The sequence below is a fragment of the Aptenodytes forsteri genome, unplaced genomic scaffold (assembly GCF_000699145.1).
Source record: "Aptenodytes forsteri isolate BGI_AS27 unplaced genomic scaffold, ASM69914v1 Scaffold142, whole genome shotgun sequence".
Classification (NCBI taxonomy): Eukaryota; Metazoa; Chordata; class Aves; order Sphenisciformes; family Spheniscidae; genus Aptenodytes; species Aptenodytes forsteri.
This window is the reverse complement of record NW_008794598.1, coordinates 4,385,262-4,403,754: the sequence shown is the minus strand read 5'-3', so window position 1 is coordinate 4,403,754 and position 18,493 is coordinate 4,385,262.

The following is an 18,493-nucleotide window of genomic DNA, read 5'->3' as shown; positions in this document are numbered from 1 at the left end:
GGGGGGGGGGGGGGGGGGGGGGGGGGGGGGGGGGGGGGGGGGGGGGGGAAGCCTCTTGCAAAAATATTTGAAAGAACACAAAATTGAGGTAAGCCTTAAAATAACTTGTCCTTTTTTCACAGAAATGGAGAAAAAGGAGACTAATGTAACAAATTTTAATAGCATTTTGTTTGACTTCTTGGTCTGAGGAGTGTGTGATCTAGCAATAAGGTAACAAAAGGTTAGGGAGAAGGGGAGTCTGGGGAATGTTCAAATGTTTCCCCCAGGTTTCATGGTTATTTGTCATATGCATAGTTTTTATAGCCATTATTTTTGTGTTGTCTGCCTGTTTATCAGTACAAACCTTGTGGTAAATAAGACAGAACAAGGGTAGGGAAAAGGACTGTAAGAGAGCAGGCGGCAGAGCATTTGCAGAAGCCAGTTCTGCAGTGTTTCTCGTGGCGCAGGTCTGTCCGTGCCCTATGCAGCGTCACGAATTGTGCGAGAGGATGAAGCACCAGGCTGGCAGAAGGAATGCTGTTGTTTCAGTGCCGGCTTACGAACATTTCCCTGTTCAAGAGGCTATGACGTGCCATATAGGGAGGACAGACTCCTAGCAATATTTTCAAAATTTCCAGTATTTAGCTCTCTCCACTGAAAGAGAAGGACTGTTGTATCTCAGCATCTCTCTGCATTGCTAGTAGGAAAATGGGGTCTTTTCCTTATTCCAAATTAATCTTTTACTGTATTGTAAAGGATAACACAAATTTACTTTAAGTAAATAATCTGATCTTTCACAGAAAGCAGATATATTTTTGGGTTAAAAATCACAAATTTGCACTAAAGTATAGTTTTCCTCAACCAAAGATTGCTGACTTTCTGTGAAGATCTGGTGTAGAAACTGTTCTTTGTGTTGTAATGTTGGGGGATTCCTTGGTTTTAGGCTGTCCTGCTTGAGCATGAGTCAGAAACAGTCCCTTAAAAAATGAAGAAATCGTGCTGTGTGGCTTGGTGCCAGCTCCACTGTAGTTCTGCACGAGTTCTTGTGATGGCTGCTGGGCTCAGTGTGTGCATTTGAGAGAAAGGGAGGGATCAGGCAGGAAACTGGTCGTCAAAAGATGAGGAGATTCTCCAGCTTTGGTTACAGCTTAGTACTGTGCTCAGGGATGGATCTTTTCATACCTATTCAAGCTTTGTGTCTAGAGATACAGTGAGCACAAATATATATGGAATTATATTCCCTCTATGGAATAGTTAACAGGCCTGAGCTGGCTCTGAGGAGGCTTCAAAAGACTGAGGATATAAAAGGTTTGGTAAAGAAACAGAAAACTATGTCAGTCGTGTGTGATAGTAAATCTGTGCTAGTCATTCCTGGGGGCTGCTGAAATAGGATTACAGTGCTGTCATTTGGATGATCCCAGTTCCAAAATAATTAGCAACTCTTTTATGTACATTTGCTTTCTTGCTGCCTCCCAAAGACTCTCCTTTTCCTTGACAGAGGCTTTCAGAGGGATCCTTCCCTTCAGAGTTGCTTTTTGTGCTGCATCAAAGGTGCAGCACTCTGTGCACTTAGCCTGGTGTGCCTTAGCACCCGGGATTCCGCATCTTAATAATCGACTCCTAAGAGGCATTTAACAGCCATGAAACAAATGCTTTAAGGCCTTCCTATCTTGATTCACACAGATTTAGCCTGTCCTTAAGTAGCTGTGATTGCTATTAAATATTGTACATGCAGAGAAGGAATCACTGCCAGGACAGTTGTCCCTTGAGCCAGTGGTCCTTTCAGGGAGTGGTGGAGCCTGGGCCAGGCAGTGCCAGGGGACATGTTGTTTGCATGACAGCTTATACCTGTTTTTGAAGAGGAAACTGTGCCCAGAGTGACTTGGCTTATGGTCCTGGAGAAACCAGAATCCCCAGGTAACAGGAACCAGAGCTGGCCCATCTCCTTTCATAGCAGTGCAGAGAATTTCTCCATCTTGAAAAGAAACTGGCTTTGGTGGTAGAAACTTTCAGAAAAATTCCTTTCCTAATGCTGGAATATCATGCATTGTACAAGACCTTAGACAAATGCAAGAGAAACGCTGTACCTGAGCTCCCCTTGCCTCTCGTACCGCCTCACCCCTTCTCTCACCTGAAAAACAGAAGAGCAGAAGCAGGAAGAATCTCGGCTCCATGCCTGTCTTGGAGCCAAGAGAAAGGGCAACACTGAAGGCAAATCAGAAGATTAGCAGATGTCTTCTCTGTACCCTCCTATCCCACACTGGTACTGCTGGAGGAAGTGGCTGAGCTTAGTGGCTTACCACTTGGCTTGGCACAGAAATCCTTCACTGCTGTTTTACAACCAAATTCATACTTCAGTAATTGAATTGTCTGTATCAACAGAGCTTGGCCAGTTCGGAAGACACAGATGCATTAGGCAGAATTCAAGGAGAAGCTGTTTTCTTCTCCCCACTGTATCAACAGAAGCCACACTTCACCATCTTGCTACACTTTCAGTGCTGTCCCTGAAAGACCCCTTGATGCACCCACTAGCAACATCATTAAAATGTGCCAGCCCTTGGCCTCAGAAAAATGGAGAAATGTTTCAGTTTTTAGAGGCACATAAACTTCCATGTGTCTGATTCTGAACCTGGGTGCTTCGCAGGCCTGGGTTCAACCACAGTGGAGGTGAGGGAAGGAGAAAGGCGTGGGGTGGTGCAATGCCACATCCCTGTATTTATGCACCTGCTGGGCAGAGCGAACAGAGGGAATGGAGAATGGCTTCTGTAGCTTTTCCCCTCCTTTCCCTTGGCCTCCCTGAGGAACTCTGCCTCCTGGAAATCAGAACAAAGCCAGCTCTCCTCAAGGTGAGCAAAGGCACCTGTGGAAACCTCCAGTTCAATCATCAAGCCACAATGTGTGCACTGTAGCCACAACCAAAGTGTCCCTTTAGCGATGGCTGTCACAGCTCTGGGGTGGACTCACTCATGGCTCTTCCACAGCTGGCTCTACCTCAAATAGCTGCTTTGGGAAGCACAAGTGGTGGCAGGTCTTATTTGTCTTGACTCCGTGCTTTCTTGGCCTGACTCTCGTTCTAGCTGCTGTAAGGATACTGGAGAAGGACTGTCCTTCCACTCTGCTCCCCAGACACCTTGTGCTTGCCATACTGGGAAACATGCCCCTAGTCAGTGGGGCTTGGCAGATTCCCTTCTGCCTCCTCTTAAAATCCCTGTGCCCTTCTCTGCCCTTCAAAGCAGTGACAGTAAAGAACTATAACGGCAGTAAATTCCTCTGCCTCCCCACTGCCAGCAGATGTGCTCACAGTGGTCTCCCCTGGGCCAGTACCTAGCTGCCTCGCTCCATCAGTGCAGAAAGACTGTAGTGACACCCTTGCTGCAAATAATTTCCAATTATATGAATAAGCAGCTTATTAACAGTACATTCTGGCTAATCATTTTGTGCTAGATATCTTCGCATTGTCTTGTCCCCAAATCCCTCTCTCATCAGGCACTTGATGCTCAATAACAAGAAGGGGGAATGCACTCGTTCTCTTACGAACAAATCCCAAGAGTCTGCAATTAGTTCAGTTTCTGCAACTGGTTGCCTACAAACTGAGCCAAGAACCGTGCTGCACTGCAATGCCTCATCCTTTCCCATAGCATCTGCATTTGCCATGTCCGCTGGAGGTCCTGTCTTTGAGGAGAGAAGCTCTTTGGGGCAGGACAGGTCATGAAGAGATGTCTGTCCAGGACCTAGCATGTTGGTCACTAAGGAGCAGCAAGGAAGTAATGAAGTTGGTCCTTGTGCTGCATCTCTGACAGAGGATCAATGTGGCTTTTAATTATAGTATCATAGAAAATAAGATGAATGTTATCTCAGGAGGTCACTTAATCTAGCCCAGTGACACACAGTAGGATCAGCTCTTTCAATGTAATTTCTAAAGATCTCTGTTTAACTAGTTTAGGTTGCAGCATTCTCCCGGTGACTTACTCCAGTGCTGCACCATCCTTATTTGAAAGCTTCTCTTAACATCTGACTCTCCCTGCTATTTAAACATCTCGCTCCCTTTTGTATCCACTGTGAACTCGGAGAACAGATTATTCCCTTTCTCTTGCTTTGTATGCAATGACGCCTGCCATGCCTCCCCTCAGTCTTTCCACTCCAGACTAACCATCCACAAGTCTTTTAATTTTCCCTCCTAGGTTGTGTTTCTGACAGCTTGGATCACTTTCTTCCCCCTTCTCTGAACTCTCATCAATCCACCTCTCTTCTGCCTATCTACTTGGAGTCCCCAAAGCCCCCTGAAGTTTCTTTTGAGCTTTTCATCCAATCAGGGATGAAACCATACACTTCTCTGTTGCCTTCCATAGAAATTCTTGCTTCCCGTTGATTTACTCTCGTTGCTGTCTAATCCACAGAAACCTCTTTGGATTAGACACTTCTTAAAATGTCAGTGGCCTTACAGAGACTTCCCAGCTTTACTTTACCTGCCCCATACGTTGGCCCTGGCTGAACGCTACAGGAAGACCTGGCAGAGCGGTCCCTGTCGCAGCAGCGTTGGGGATGCTCCATGCGGTTGCAGAGCCCGGGCAGTGGCAGGGTGCTGCCGCGGAGCTGTGTGCGAAGGGAAGGGCTCGTTTCGGGGTGCGAGGCCGCTAGAGGGCAGAGGAAGATCAGGAATGGGGTGCTGGGATAGGGGATGGGGTCTCCTGGAGGGGGCTTTGCAGGCGGGGGGGGTGTCTTCGGCAGCCGAGTGCTGTCTCTGCTCGCAAGCAGCCACATAGCTGCCTGGAGCTTGGCACCAAGGTGAAATGCTGGCCTTCACAGTGCCTTTGCGATATTCCCCATGTTTTGCAATGAAAACGAAATGCTCTGCTCAGCTAGCAGACTGCGCAGTGACCAAAGCCCGGGGTGTCATGCTGCTGGCTGCAGGCAGGTGCCCAGGCATGGCAATTTCTGTCACTCGCCTGTTTCCCCCGGCTCTGGGAGGCAAGCGCCCATGTGAACCCATCTTGTGCGTGCTGCAAAGTTTTTAGAGAACCTGTGTACCCTTGCCTCACCTGGCAGTGTGCCTTAAGAGAGATCTTGAACAGACAGCAAAGACCCTTCTTCCCAAAATTGTAAGCAGGCTGCAGTCCTAAGGCGTTATCCGCCAGATGATGGAGCCTGCCAGGCCCTTCCTGGGGGCATCGCCACCAGTTGCTTCTTCAGCAGAGCAACACAAATCAGTCCTTTACCCTCATCCAGGCCTGATGCTCTGCGGGGATGCGAGGCAGTGGGGAATTGATGCTAAATAATCCTGAGAAAGGAGGATGCTGGGATAAGGGAGAAGGTGGGGGCTTGTCTTAGAGCAAGGTGGTAGAAGATGGCTCAGAGAAACGGTAGCTGCAGTGAGCAGTGAGAGCAGGAGCATGGCCGGGGGGAGGCAGGCAGAGCCGGGGCCAGAGGTGCTGGCCGTGTGCATGCAGGGGCTGCTGGTGCACGTGGGGCAGGCACTCGGTAAGCAGGACATGGGCCATCGGCTCGGCTCTAAAGGAGAAGAGGCCCCACAGCAGCAGCTTAGTGAGAGGCCTGGTGTTTGGTCTGTTCCACATCAATGGGGCGTCCAGCTGTGGCTGAGGATGAAAGCAAGCGAGAGAGAGAGAGGATTAAAGGCTCCCAGGGTCTCCTCTAACCCGCCTAAGACTCGCCGAGAGGGCAGTGTGCGGCTTCAGGAAGGCTTCTTCATATGGAAAATATTATGTGAGGGAGAGAAAGAGAAGGGGGAAGGGAAGAGGGAGAGAGGGAGACTTCTGTCCAGAGAGTGCTGGGGGAAGACTGATGACAAAAAGCATTTTGGAGGCTCAGACCCAGCCCAAGGAGAAAGTGCTGAGTTCTGCCATACCCAAGAGGGCGGTGGGGCACAGGTGTGATGAGTTTGGGAGGCCTGCAGACAGGACAGAGAGCACGAGGTCTAAATGTGCTAAGAGCGCATAGCAGCAGAAAAATAAAGGGATGAAAGAAGAGGGGAAGTGGAGAAGGGGAAAGAGGAGGCTGGCAAAAGGGAGGAGAAAGGAGAGAAATGGAGGGGGAGGTGGTGAAAGGCGGAATGAGGGACATGGAGGAAAGCGAGAGGTGGTGAAAGGCCGGCTGTCTGCTCCATTGTGTTATTAACCAGGTCGCCAGGTGGAAGCGTCCCGCACACAGCCCTCCTAGCCCGTTTCCTATCCCCGCCAAACTTCTCCCAGGAATGCTTGTGATGGGGAACAAATTGCTAACAGAAGTGAGACATTTTGCACTGAATGCAAGCAAGTTTCCAGTGAAAGGTTTCCTGTCAGCGGGTTGGGACTGGAGGGTGTGGAGCCTTTCTGCCTGCTCTGGCAGAATAATCCTGTGAGTTAACACGAAGCATTGGTTATAGTGCAGGATAAAGGACCTGAGGCTGGGCTTTCCTGCCTTCTGTTTTGGCTGCCACCGTTTGGCTGCTTTCATTCACCGTTATTTTCTGCTTCACCCGCGTGTGGCATTCTCGGTCTCATTAGCCCTTCCTCCGCTCCCCCCGACCACCCCCCACTGGTGAGATCTCCCGAGTATTCACAGGCTTCCACTCTACTTTCCTCCTTGATTTATACTGTTGAACTGAATGACCTTCCTTGACCTCATTTTCACGACAGTGTGAGCACACACATCAGCACTCAGCGAATGGCAAAAATAGTCCCTCCTTTGCAGTCCTGCCCTCTGAGCTGCAAGGACACTAGCTCTCCTGTTTACACGTGGGGTAGGTCTGGTGTGTGCTCACATGCTGCAGATGGATGCCCCATCACCTGGGTCTGCAGCACTCCCTTGCACACTAGAGTCCGCAGATGTGGAAGGTGCTGGCTGAAAAATGCTGACCTGTGTATCTTTGCACATATGGACAGTGTTTAGCTGAGCTGGTGTGCGTGCACAAGCAGTAGGCAGGAAAGTGCTCCTGTGTATTTCACTCTATGTATAGACATACAGAACTTTTCCCTCCCCTATCACCTATGCTTTGAGGGAGCCCACAGATATATATGGTCTGTCCCTGTGAGAAATGCATGCCAATACTATCTCTCCTTTCTATCTAGGTTGCTGTGTTCTTGGTCATCGCCGCAGTAGCTAAAAACTTGCTAGATGGGCCAGACAAGCCAAAACACAGAGCTGGGAGATGTGCATTGACTCCCTGGTATGCACGCACTTGCAAGGTGAGGGAATTTCTATTACCACAAATATCCTGGTGCCCTGTGACTCCTGATGGAATAAGTGGATTTTAACAGGGGAGAGAAGAGATCACTTCTCCTTCCTCCCTAGAAAACACATAGCCGAGTCTCTGATTCTGGTTCTGAGGAATTTCAGACAGAAGTCTGATGTTCTTAAGTGTAAGAGGAGCAGCCAACCCAAAGGTGCTGCTGGGTTTTGGAACAGCATGTCAGCTATGATCCTGTTTGCCATACTCCAGCTGCACCCCACCCAGACTCCACTCTGACAACCCAAAGCTGAGTGTCTTCCACACTCTTTCTAAATAGCTGGCAAAGCAGCTTTGCCCCCTTCCCTAGCCCAGCGGTACATACATCCCTTTGTCCCCTAGTCTGGAAATCTGCCTTCCTGTCCCTCCCTTCCCTGCCTTCCTGGGAAGTCAGTGTGGATATGGTGCTGCCGGCTTGCCTGTCTGAGCTGCTTAGTTAAGAATAATAAACAAACTCCTAAATGGAAGGATATTCTTTAAACCTGCCTTGTGCTGCCTGCCAGGGAATGCAGGCAGCGAAGCCCACCTCCTGTCCCCCTCTAGCCCTAGCTCCAGGCTCTTCTGAAACCTGATCTCCTTTGCTGTGGAGCTGTACCATGGCCTCTGTGTGCACCTTCCCCCCTGACCCTGTCTGGATTCTCCTGTCCTTTTCCTGACACACACCCAACAAGCACATGCTCCTTGCTCAGACACGTACATACCACAGAGGGGCACGCAGTAACGCTGCCACATCTGGACTCGTGGAAGCAGAGGCAGAGGTGCGCTATGCCTACTGCACAGATGGGCACGTAGCGAGTGGATTTACACACACGTCCATGCCCACCCCTTCACACGGGTATACACAAACACGCTGTGACAAGTGGTGCAAATGCCCACCGTGCCAACAACTAGAGGCTGCTCACCCCTTTGGGAAACCCACCTAGGCAGTATATGCAGATCGGAGGCAGAAATGCTCCAAAAAGTTTACAGACACATGGAAGTAGTGCCTACACAGCCCCAGGCATTAAAAGCAGCATGGCACCAGATTTGCAAAGAAGTGGCAACCTCATATCACAGCATGACAGCAAAGCATACCCAATAGCAGGCTCACTGATAAACCCAGCCAGCATGTGTTCTGATTTCTCTTGCACTCACCTCCTTTTGCAGAGGTGTCCATCCATCTCTCTCTCTCTGTTTTTCTCACTTTCCTTTCATATATGTGCACTCTCCCTTCGCTCTCTCTCATTCCATCTTTCCTATGTATACCTGCTGGTCCACTCTCCCATTCCCTGGAGGTTTACCTCTCATACAGGTATATGCTACACACATCACCCTTACTCGTGCTTGAAATGCAGACCTTCCTGTACACATCTATTTTGCTTTCATACACCCTCTGTTCTTTGCAGCTTCTCTGACACACGTATGTCTTTCCCTGTCTCTCCATGTTGTTCATGCACCTTTTATTTAGGCACACAGGCATCTTCTCCCACCTTCTCCTGCTTGTTTCCTCCCTTCCAGTTCACAGAGCTTCCCAGCTTTCCTTCTCTGTGGCCCATTTTCCTCATGCCAGCATTCACAGCTAGCAGGAAGAGGATGTCAGTTAGAGGCTAAGCAGTCTCTGGGATCCTCTGGCCCTGCCACACTTTTCAACCCACTTCTCATTTTTCTTCTCTTTTTGTAATTTATTGTTTTCAGCTCTCTTCTTCCTCAGTGCCTGCTAAAGGGAACTCGTCTCCTTGCCTCCTCTTCTGTTTTCATCTTAAGAGAAAGGGAAAAACCCATTTTGCTCTTTCCCCAGCTCCAATTCCCCTTCCACCCCCACACCCTCCCACCCCCCTTCCCAGCCCTGAAACCTTTTCCTGATAGTGTTGCTGTAACTGTTCAATTAAACGAGCAATTACAAAATCAATCAAACCGAAACGTGTGCTGTGCGCTGAGGGGGGATCGACTGCAGAGTGGGGACGTCGCCTGAGCCTGTCCCAGCCTGAAGGCAGCTCAGCTCACGGCTCAGCTGAAATTGTCTCTTTTGATGGTGAGACATTGCTCTGAGGACAGGTACTCTGCTTCTGTAGGGTCACACTCTGCTGTGTAAAGCCAGCATCACTAGCTTCACACCACCTGCAAATTTCCCCTATCTGAGAAAATCCTGGCAAAGCTGTTAGTATTAACCATGGCCTTTGGTTTGAATTGGCCAGTAAGAGGGTGCCAGTCCAAATACGTCATTTGGGATGTTCAGATGAGGGTGTCTCCTGCAGCAATAGGAAGGAAGGAAAGTGATGAAGTGAAAATGGTAAACCCAAGCATGGGTCTTGTGTAATTTCATGGGGTTACACCTGCTGACTTCCTCTCCCCTTTTGTGTGTATGTTTCTGCTCCTGCTACACGCTTAACACATGTCGAATCAGTGTGTGCCATGGCTCTTTGCCACTCTCTACTGTTTTCTCACCAGGTGACACTCACACTGTCTTACTCCCCACTATCAGTGTCTCCTCAGAACTACATCCAAGATTTTCACTGCAGGAATTCCCTTTTGACACCTGCAGCCCTCTTGGTGCTGTCATAAGCAAGCAGCTAGACTGTGCCTGATACAAAGGCACAAATCCTTCCAAAGTGATCACAAACAAGAAAAGATGAGCTGGAGAGCAGGTTGGATTAAGAGGAAAATGTGCAAAGCAGATGAGTTTTGGTTCATATGTGGGCAGAATCATGGCAGCTTTCCAGTGGCATGAGGAAGGCAGCTTTAGTATACTGTATTTACCAAGGAGACCCAGATCCTGCTCTTGGTTACACCAGGGAAACCCCATCACCATCTCATCCCTTGAAAGGCTGAGGCAAACTGACAAGAATTTGGGACCGGAGAGCTTAATGGAAAGGATGGGGAAGGCCTTCTTGTCGTCTTATGAGCAACATATATGAAGGGAACACCTCTGAAAAAGCCCTTTGCCCTAGGATAATCTATTTGGGCTGCCAGGAGCACACCTTTGTCTTGCTGGTGGGTTCTGGTCCTGCTCTTAGAGGAAGACTTCCCTCCAGATTTAAGGGAAGCAGGATTGGAGCTATTTAATGAGGAGCTCTTATCCCAGACTTGACCCTGATTTTGCACAGTCAGAAAAGCAGCATCCCAAAGGCTTATCATTCCTTTAAGAGCAGAAATCTGGCGAGTTTCCTACGGCAGGAGTCCAGTTTGGCTTTAATTTTTAGTGAGTAATGCTTAAAGCCTGGTCACCCTGCAGGTCCTATGGAAACACAGGACTGTGTTGACACACTTCCTAATGCAGCAGGAGGTATGCAAATCAATTTGCAAGGGTGGTTTAATGAGGTCCCCCATCTCCATTTTTTTTTAGTTTGGTCACACCCCGATATGCCAGTTTTATATGTACTAAAATATTGAAGAAAAGCATCAATATACAACTGCTGCTTTACCGCTGTTCCAAGGTTCCCTGTGTCTGACGGTGACATTCAGTGCTGTTGCAAAGCTCATCTATTTCCCCACCCACCTGGAAATGGCAGAGTGAAGAGGGCTGGAGAGGGAGAAAATTTGGCAGGGGGAGCAGTGGGGGGGTAGGTTGACTTTTATGCCACTTGTCTTGCTGGTGCCGTTATCTTGGATTGTACTGATACCATTGAGGGTGTATTTATTGGGTGCGCCAAGGATGCCTGGAGCCTATGGCCCTGGTGTTTGTATAAATCTAAATGAATACGTGTCTTTCAAAGCGCTTTAAAGTCTATGGCATCAGCCTAGCTGCATGGCCCTCGTGCAGGCAATGCAAGTCTGCCTGCAAGCGCTATTCAGTTGGGACTATTTTGATCTCCTCCTATGACTTGGGGAACTCCCTGAGGTAGTGTCCTTTGGCTCTCAGTCCTAGAAAGATTTTACCTTGTGACTTTGAGGATAAGGCAGGCTGGTACCCCTCCCTGTCAGCCTTTGGTTAGAAGGACCAGCTGCAGAGCCCAAATGAGATTCCCATTTTTCTTGGTGGGCTTAGGACCCATCTCCCATCTGGGAGAGGACTCATTTATGGGAAAGATCTAAAATGCCAAAGAGGGACAGGGAAGGATGTTATTTTGCAACCCTTTTGTCCAAAAGCTACAAATCTCTCGCCCATGGCTCTGCCTGTCCCTCGGCTCCCCCTTCACGCCAAGTGCATGCAATCACGTGTGTGAAACAGCTTGGCCTGTGGCCCTGCCAGACATACGGCAGGACCGTTAGTCAAGCCACATATGGGAAGGAGCAGGTTACAATTTACTGATTAGGAGGGAGGAAAACCCAACTGGCTCCTTGGAGGACAAGCCCCCCCCTGCAGCAAATAAAGGCTACAAAGAGGCTGCTGGTGTGCGAGCCCTCTCAGTTGCTCCAATTTGTTGAGGTGTTTGCTGGGGCTTGATGGAGGTGGATGAACGGACCCGAACACACTCTCACTTGGTTTCTGTTGGGTGGGGAAACTGTTGTCTCTGAGGAATTGACTCCCGATTTATGAGGGGCTCACTCCTGACTTGCAGTAAGATGAATAATAGGGAAATTTGGCCTCTGCTCCCTGCTTAGGGGAATGCATTGAATGCTCTAAGAGATAAACACACAGCTCACATGCTTACAGATCCCAGTCTGGCATTTCTGCAGCCCCCAGGCTCCCACTGGGTTTGCTAACACACTTCAGGGGCCTGATCCTGTTGAGGCAGTCCTGGGCGAGGGAAGTGCTGCTGTAGTACAACAAATTGGATCTGCTTTGGTGCAACGCCACGTGCTCGTGGTACTGCAAAATGCCACGCGGGTGGCACTATGTAAAAGCCTTTGGTCACGTCCAGCTGTCTGTTTGCCATCTATATTTGGTAAAAAAATGATTTGGAATTGTTTGTTTGTGGCTCCTTGGAAACCCCCCTTAAGAAATGGCTTCTTTTGTTTGGTTACTTGGGAAAAATATTTTCCCCTCCTTCTTTCACTATTTTGAAACATTAAAAAAAGCAAAGCTTTAAAGAGCCCACGAATATCCAGGACGGACTGTCAACAGCAGCCTCTGTATCTTTCCTCGTGGCTCGGTGCTTGCCTTGGTCTTCATCTCTTCCAGACACTCTGCTCCATCTTCTTGTAAATTCTGACAATGAAAACACCATTTAAATGTCCTCGAAGTTTCTCTTTCCATTGAAAAAGGGGATTTATTCTCTTTTTTTTTAATCAGAATTAATGTGATTCTAATGTGTTCCTCTTGATCTTCAGGGGATTTTTTACACTGATGATCCCTAATTTTGAAATGATTTTTTTTTTGTTTTAATTGTTTTAAAAAGCTTTAGTGAAGGGGAAAAAAAAATCCATCCTACTTCTTTGGCACATCTTTAACCTTTAAGTACCTCCGGAAAAAAATATTTAAAATATATTATACATTTTTAAACAGGGTGCTTTTGACAGGTCAGTTTCAAACCTCTCTCTCTTTTCTTGCGCTGTGTTGGAATAAGACAATTTTGCAGCTTAGATTTTTTTGACAGTTAAATTGCAATGTAGGCAGAGGGTGGAATAGGGATCCTGTCTCTTTAACTCTCTAACTAGACAAAGACTTTTCCCCTTTGAGAGCTGAGCCCGGGATCAGAACTGTCAGATGATCTCGTAGCACTTGGGAGAGTTTGCAAAGTCATAATTATATCTTTTAACCTGTCTTGCTCTTTGCAAAAGAAAGGTCCTATTATATTGAAATGAGATTATTAGCCATCAAATACTTTCTTTCTTGGGATTCTTCTTCTTTAAAAAAAATTCAAATACCTTAACTACTTTGCAATTGAATTTTTATAAGATTTACTTTTCGCTAAATAAATGTTCTGTAGCAGCTATTTTTTAAAGTATTTTTAAAAGGGTGTTTTCAATATGCAGATGCAAAAAAACCAGACTAAATGTCTGAAATGTCACCTGTATAATTAAAGGAAGGTAAAGTTTCAGAGCTCAGTTCAGTTTTTTTTCCCTGGCTTAGTTGGTGAGCTTCACTATTCAAAAACCCTGCTGCTTTTCCTGATTTCATTGCCAAAAATATTTTTTTCCTGAAACCCTATCATTTTCAACGTTCCATTTTCTCTCTTTTTTTCCTGTGTCTTTTCTTCTTCCCCAAACATGAAAAAAATGAAAATGAAACCCCAAATAACTGGAGAGGTGTTGTTTGTTTTGTTTTTTTTTTTAAATCCACACAATTAAAATCACTGCACTGCAGTGTCAATATGTGCTTTAACAAAAGGTGACGACTGCATTAAAGCAATCAGGGTAACACCAAAAAGCTAAGTAAAATATGATATCAAATTAAAGTAAGAGCCTCTTTAAACTAGCTCATCTGAGTACCAGTTGGCAAAATAGTTACACCCAGGCCTAATTTGAAACTTGAGATTAGTTCCAGGTTACACAAACAATAAATATTTAGCATGTGTTTAAATATCTAGCTGAATAAGGATTGAAATGAATATAAAATAGTTGAAATCCATGAACAATCTGGGCCTGATCCAAAGACCTCTGAAGTCAATGGAGGATCCTTCCACCTGCTACAATAGCTTTGGCTCAAGCACCCCTTTGTTGGAAGTGATTGGTCACTTTAATTGAATGATTAAAGTGCTGTCATTTATAGCTCTATAATTCAGATTGTGTCAGCCTTTCCATTATAAACTCTCTTTCTTTTCAAGGGTGGGTTATGTCTTGGCCATAAAAATTCATTCTGAGATTAAATTCAGCATGTTCCGATCTAACAAAGGAATCATTCCTTGTGCAGACAAAACTCCCCATTAAACTCACGGGATGCCAGGAGGTCACAACTGGTTTACATTTTTTTAAGGGATTAGATACATTTACATTTTAAAAAATGCTGTGTGGAGTACACAGGGCCCAATCCTGCAGCACTCTCAATCATGGGAGTCACTTTACCAGTGCGAGTAGTTTAAGATAATGGAGACTATTGCCATGAGTAAAGTTACTGGTATATGTGTTTGCTAGTACCGCAGTCTGGTATATGTTTGGTGCACACCTTCAGGAAGGTCCTCAGTTGCATAATGTCATAATGAACGTATATTTTCTGTTGACTACATACTACTTTTTTAATTCCCAAGACTAAGAATAAAGGCCATTATTTAATACACATTTCCTTAACCTTCTCAAAAAGATGTCTCAGTCATAATGAAAACCAGGAGACTGACAGATCAAAAGAACCTCCCTGATGTTAAATAAGGCCCTGATTCTGAATGAGACCCACCTGGGGAAACTTTGTTCATGAAGAACCTCAGGACAGGAAAGTTAGAAAATTCATTGAGCTGCACTTCATATAAACCTAAGCACCTGCTGAATGTTAAGCATATGTTCTCTGTATCTCTAGAACTCCCCCATGCTCCTGTTGCTTTGGTATTGAAACACCTCCCTGTCTTACCTGTTTTTAACACTCACAACCCTATTACAAACTAAAGATACTTTTTTTCCCCCCTGGTTTACAGGACAGACCCAGTGCCTTCAAGGAAACTACCTGACACTGTATCAGCAGGCGTTCTCTGTCCGTCCAGCTTTCAGTTGCCATTTTCATGCTAAAGCTGCGATACCAGCTACTTCTAAGTTCAAGGTAGGAGCAAATGTCTGGTTTTACTTCTGCATGTGCGTCCTTATATTTCTTTTCCAACTGGATGACTCAAGAGGAAAGAGTGGCATATATTCATATAGTACCTCAATAAGCTACCTTTAATTGTACATGTGTGCTAGAGAGCCAGGCAGGTAAAACTAGAGAGCCAATTCAACCTGTGTAAATTGGCAGTGTCCCCTTGACACACTGGAGCAGCTCCAGTTTACACCACTGAGGATCTGACTTGGAATATCAAGGCTTTTCAGTCACCATCATAAATATCTCTTCTTTTTCTTGGCAATGAAATAATCTATAGAGTAGTTCCAAAAAATTAAAACAAGTTGTTGGCAGATGTGTCTATTAGTTTGAGCTGGAGATTTTGGGCTTTTGAGATTTGAGCTCAGACATGGGGTAGCATAGAGGCTTCTAAATGTCCACAGTAGCTTTACCTTTGGCTGTGCAGTCAGCTGAGCTGTCCCTAGAGGAAGGTACTTTGTTTTCCTGGGTTGATTGTAGAGAGGCTTAAATGAGAGACCCTGGAAATATATAATAAGAGGCATTCAAAAGCTACCCCTTGTCTCACTGACAGGCAACCCTGGTGAGGCCATAAGAAGTCCACTGAAGTCAGTACCTTTGTTCCAGCTTTTGACAGAGATGGTGTGTGGCTTATGGAGCATAAGCAGTAGATGATGTCTCACTTTGCGTATTTGAAACATGGAAAATAGCACCTTTCTCAACGGCAGATTCCTATGGAAAATGTTCTCAGCCTTCTGGGAATAAAATTCCTCTGCAGGGCAGGAGGTGTTATGCCTTTGGAAGCTCTGCAAAGTCAGGCCTGTCATTGCAATGGAAGGAGATTGGGGTTGGCGCCTCCGTGGGTGTGAGTGTAAACATCCATCTGGGTGTGCCAACTAGAACGTGCCCTGGCTTTGTTATTACTAAGGCCCGGCTCCACTTAAACTTTCTCCTGAGTGATTATCGACGTGCTTGCAGTTCCGGGGGACGTGGAAATTGGCTTGTTTACTCCAATTTGGCAACAGCGAGCCGTCAGCCCTTTGAGGCACCAGAATACTTCCTTGAAGTCAAGAGTTGCTGTTCAGCAACTTTGCAGAGCAGATCTGAGAAGAAACTGAGCCCATATTTTGTCCAGAAAAATGAGGTCTCAATTGGTACGGCTCACTTGAACCGTATCCCATGCGTTTCTTCCTGCTGATCCTCCCATTCCTGTCACCAGCCTGTGCTCGAACTCACCAGTGCCAGCACAAAGCAAGGTGAAAGGTTGTATAAATTCCCGATCAGAGCTTAAATAGCCTAGATTTTTTAATTTGGTCCTGGGACTCATTCAGGAAAAACGTCAAAGCCTTCTGCTCCGTTATTTGTGCTGAGCTAAAAATAACTTTGGGGGCCCCACCTTAACTGAACACATTCCCTTGAAAACAGAGCAGTATACAAATTCCCATGTGCTAGTTCTCTTTGGTTTCTGGCTGCCAGAAACCAAAGTCATCAGAAGATAGAAAACTATCACTCTTTGGTGTCACCCTTCCTGATAGAAATCAATGGGTCTACTGGAACACAGCAAGTGGCAGCTCCAACACATGGAGGAAGGACTTGCTTTATTTCCAGCTGGACATTGCCAAGTCTTCAGTCAGAGCCACCAATGCAGTAACTAACACTGTCAATGTCTTAACACCAGTGTAAAGAAAAAGCACTTTGCAGCAGAGGAGCTGCCCTCTGTATTGTCTTTTTCTTCTAATAATAGTGCAAAATCTGAAGTAGGAGTCTGGGCAGCACCTTAAGAGCTTGTCTGCCTGCTCTCCAGGCAGTCTTCCACAGGGGTTGTCTGCTCAAGCCAGTCATGGGTCAGTGTTCCCGGTTGAATTTATGTTATCAGAGAGGATGATGCTCTCACCCTCCACGTCCTTCGTCTGGGGGCAGACGCATCCTTGGGAATTGTAGTGTGTTATGGTCCTGAAAATGTATTTGCAATCTGTTCTCCTTGTCAGGTCTCTGTGATGACCTGGAGGAGATTGTTGGTTGGCTGTCCAGCTACCCAACCAAATTTATGTGTGCGTCTGTAAACACCTTGTCCTTGATTCTGCCATGGTGGTGAAATGGGCTGAAATGGCATTTGCTAGCACCAGAGACCAGTGCAGACAGGATTTCTGTTGGTGGGGCCTTTTCAATCAATGCTAACTTCCCAAGCTTTGCTAAGTGGAGCATTTCTCCTGAAGCAGCTCCGCTTCTCCTTTCTGGCAAGACAATCCTATCACCTTCAGATACCCAGTGCTTCACAGGTTGGATCAATGGGCAGTTGTTACAAAACACATTGAACTTCCCCAGTCTGGGGGGGTCTCTTTTTTTGTTGTTTTTTTTTTCTTTTTTCAGCCTTTAACAAAACCACCAGAGATTTGAGCAAAAATAGAAAGAATAAGAAAACAAATTCTATTATAATTTTTGTTAAGAGCAGAGAAATAATTTCCCAGCCTGCTCTACTCCTTCACAGCCCCAGAAAGGTTTTACGAGCTGAAGCAATCAGTCTCTTAGGAGGTGCTTGAGAGGAAAAGGGAGACCATGAAACCAGGGCCATATTTCCATCTGGTGTAAAATAGCAGTGTTTCAGCCAGTGGAAACCGAGTGCTTTCCCCCAGCCGTGGATTGAACCAGCTGACCCCAGTCTGTGGCAAACCTCTTAGATCAATGTCAGGGAGCTGACACCTGGCTCCTCTCTGTGGTGACCATTCCTGGGGACTGAATACATCTTGATTCCATATTTTGATTTTTACAGGCCCTGCACAATAATCACCTCTTAATTCACCCTCCCACCCTCCCTCCTCTCTTCTCTCTCTGCTGAAGAACAGCAGACGGGAGATTTCACGTGCCATAAATATTTAGATTGTGCCTGTGTGTTTATAACACTTGCTGAGAGTGTAACTGGAGCAGCTCACACTCAGCAGCAACACCTGATGCTAGGGAAAGTTTTCCATCACCTCATATGGACCAAACAGCCGTGCGCCGCAAGCTGACCACGCACCAGGGACCAGTAGCTGTGTTGTCCCTGCTCCTTTCTCCCCCCGCCACACCGGTGAATAATAACAACAATAACAATACGGACATGCTTTCATGTCCCTTAGGAGCTGCTGCTCTAAAGGACCCTGGAAAAAAGCTGTGGCTGGGATTGAATGGAAACTTTTTGCAGCATTAACATGGGTGTATGGCATGGGGGAAGCATGTCCCCTATGTGACCCATAGGTTCTAGGCCACGTGTGCTAGAAGATCCATCGTGTTTGTATGTGTCTCGGCCTCTCCAACATAGCCTGAGTGTCTTAATTGCATGGCACAGTTGCCTTTAAAAAGGTGGAATATCTAATGCAGGAGCTTTTTAAGAGTAGGTTAGACCTCAGGAAGGACAGTAAAGCTGATCTTTACTTTCAGAGCACAAGAATAGTCCAGCTGAGGTTGTAGGCCCCTTTCCATAGCTGCCTGGATCCAGCCAAGCTGGGCTGTGCTGGTCGCCCTGGTTGTATGTGGAGTGGGTAGACTCGCAAACCAGACTCTCCAGCTCTTCCTTGCTGGAGCAGCCAGTCTGCACGGGCACACGGCCGTGTCTCCTCAGCCTCGCTGGCTTATGCACAGCGGTCAGCCCTGCACTTTCCAGAGCATCAGGTCTCTTAAGTGTTATGGAATTTTTTGTGCTTTAATAAATGTGTTTTTACTGATGTTTCTTTAGGGGAAAATATTTTTCTTTTGTT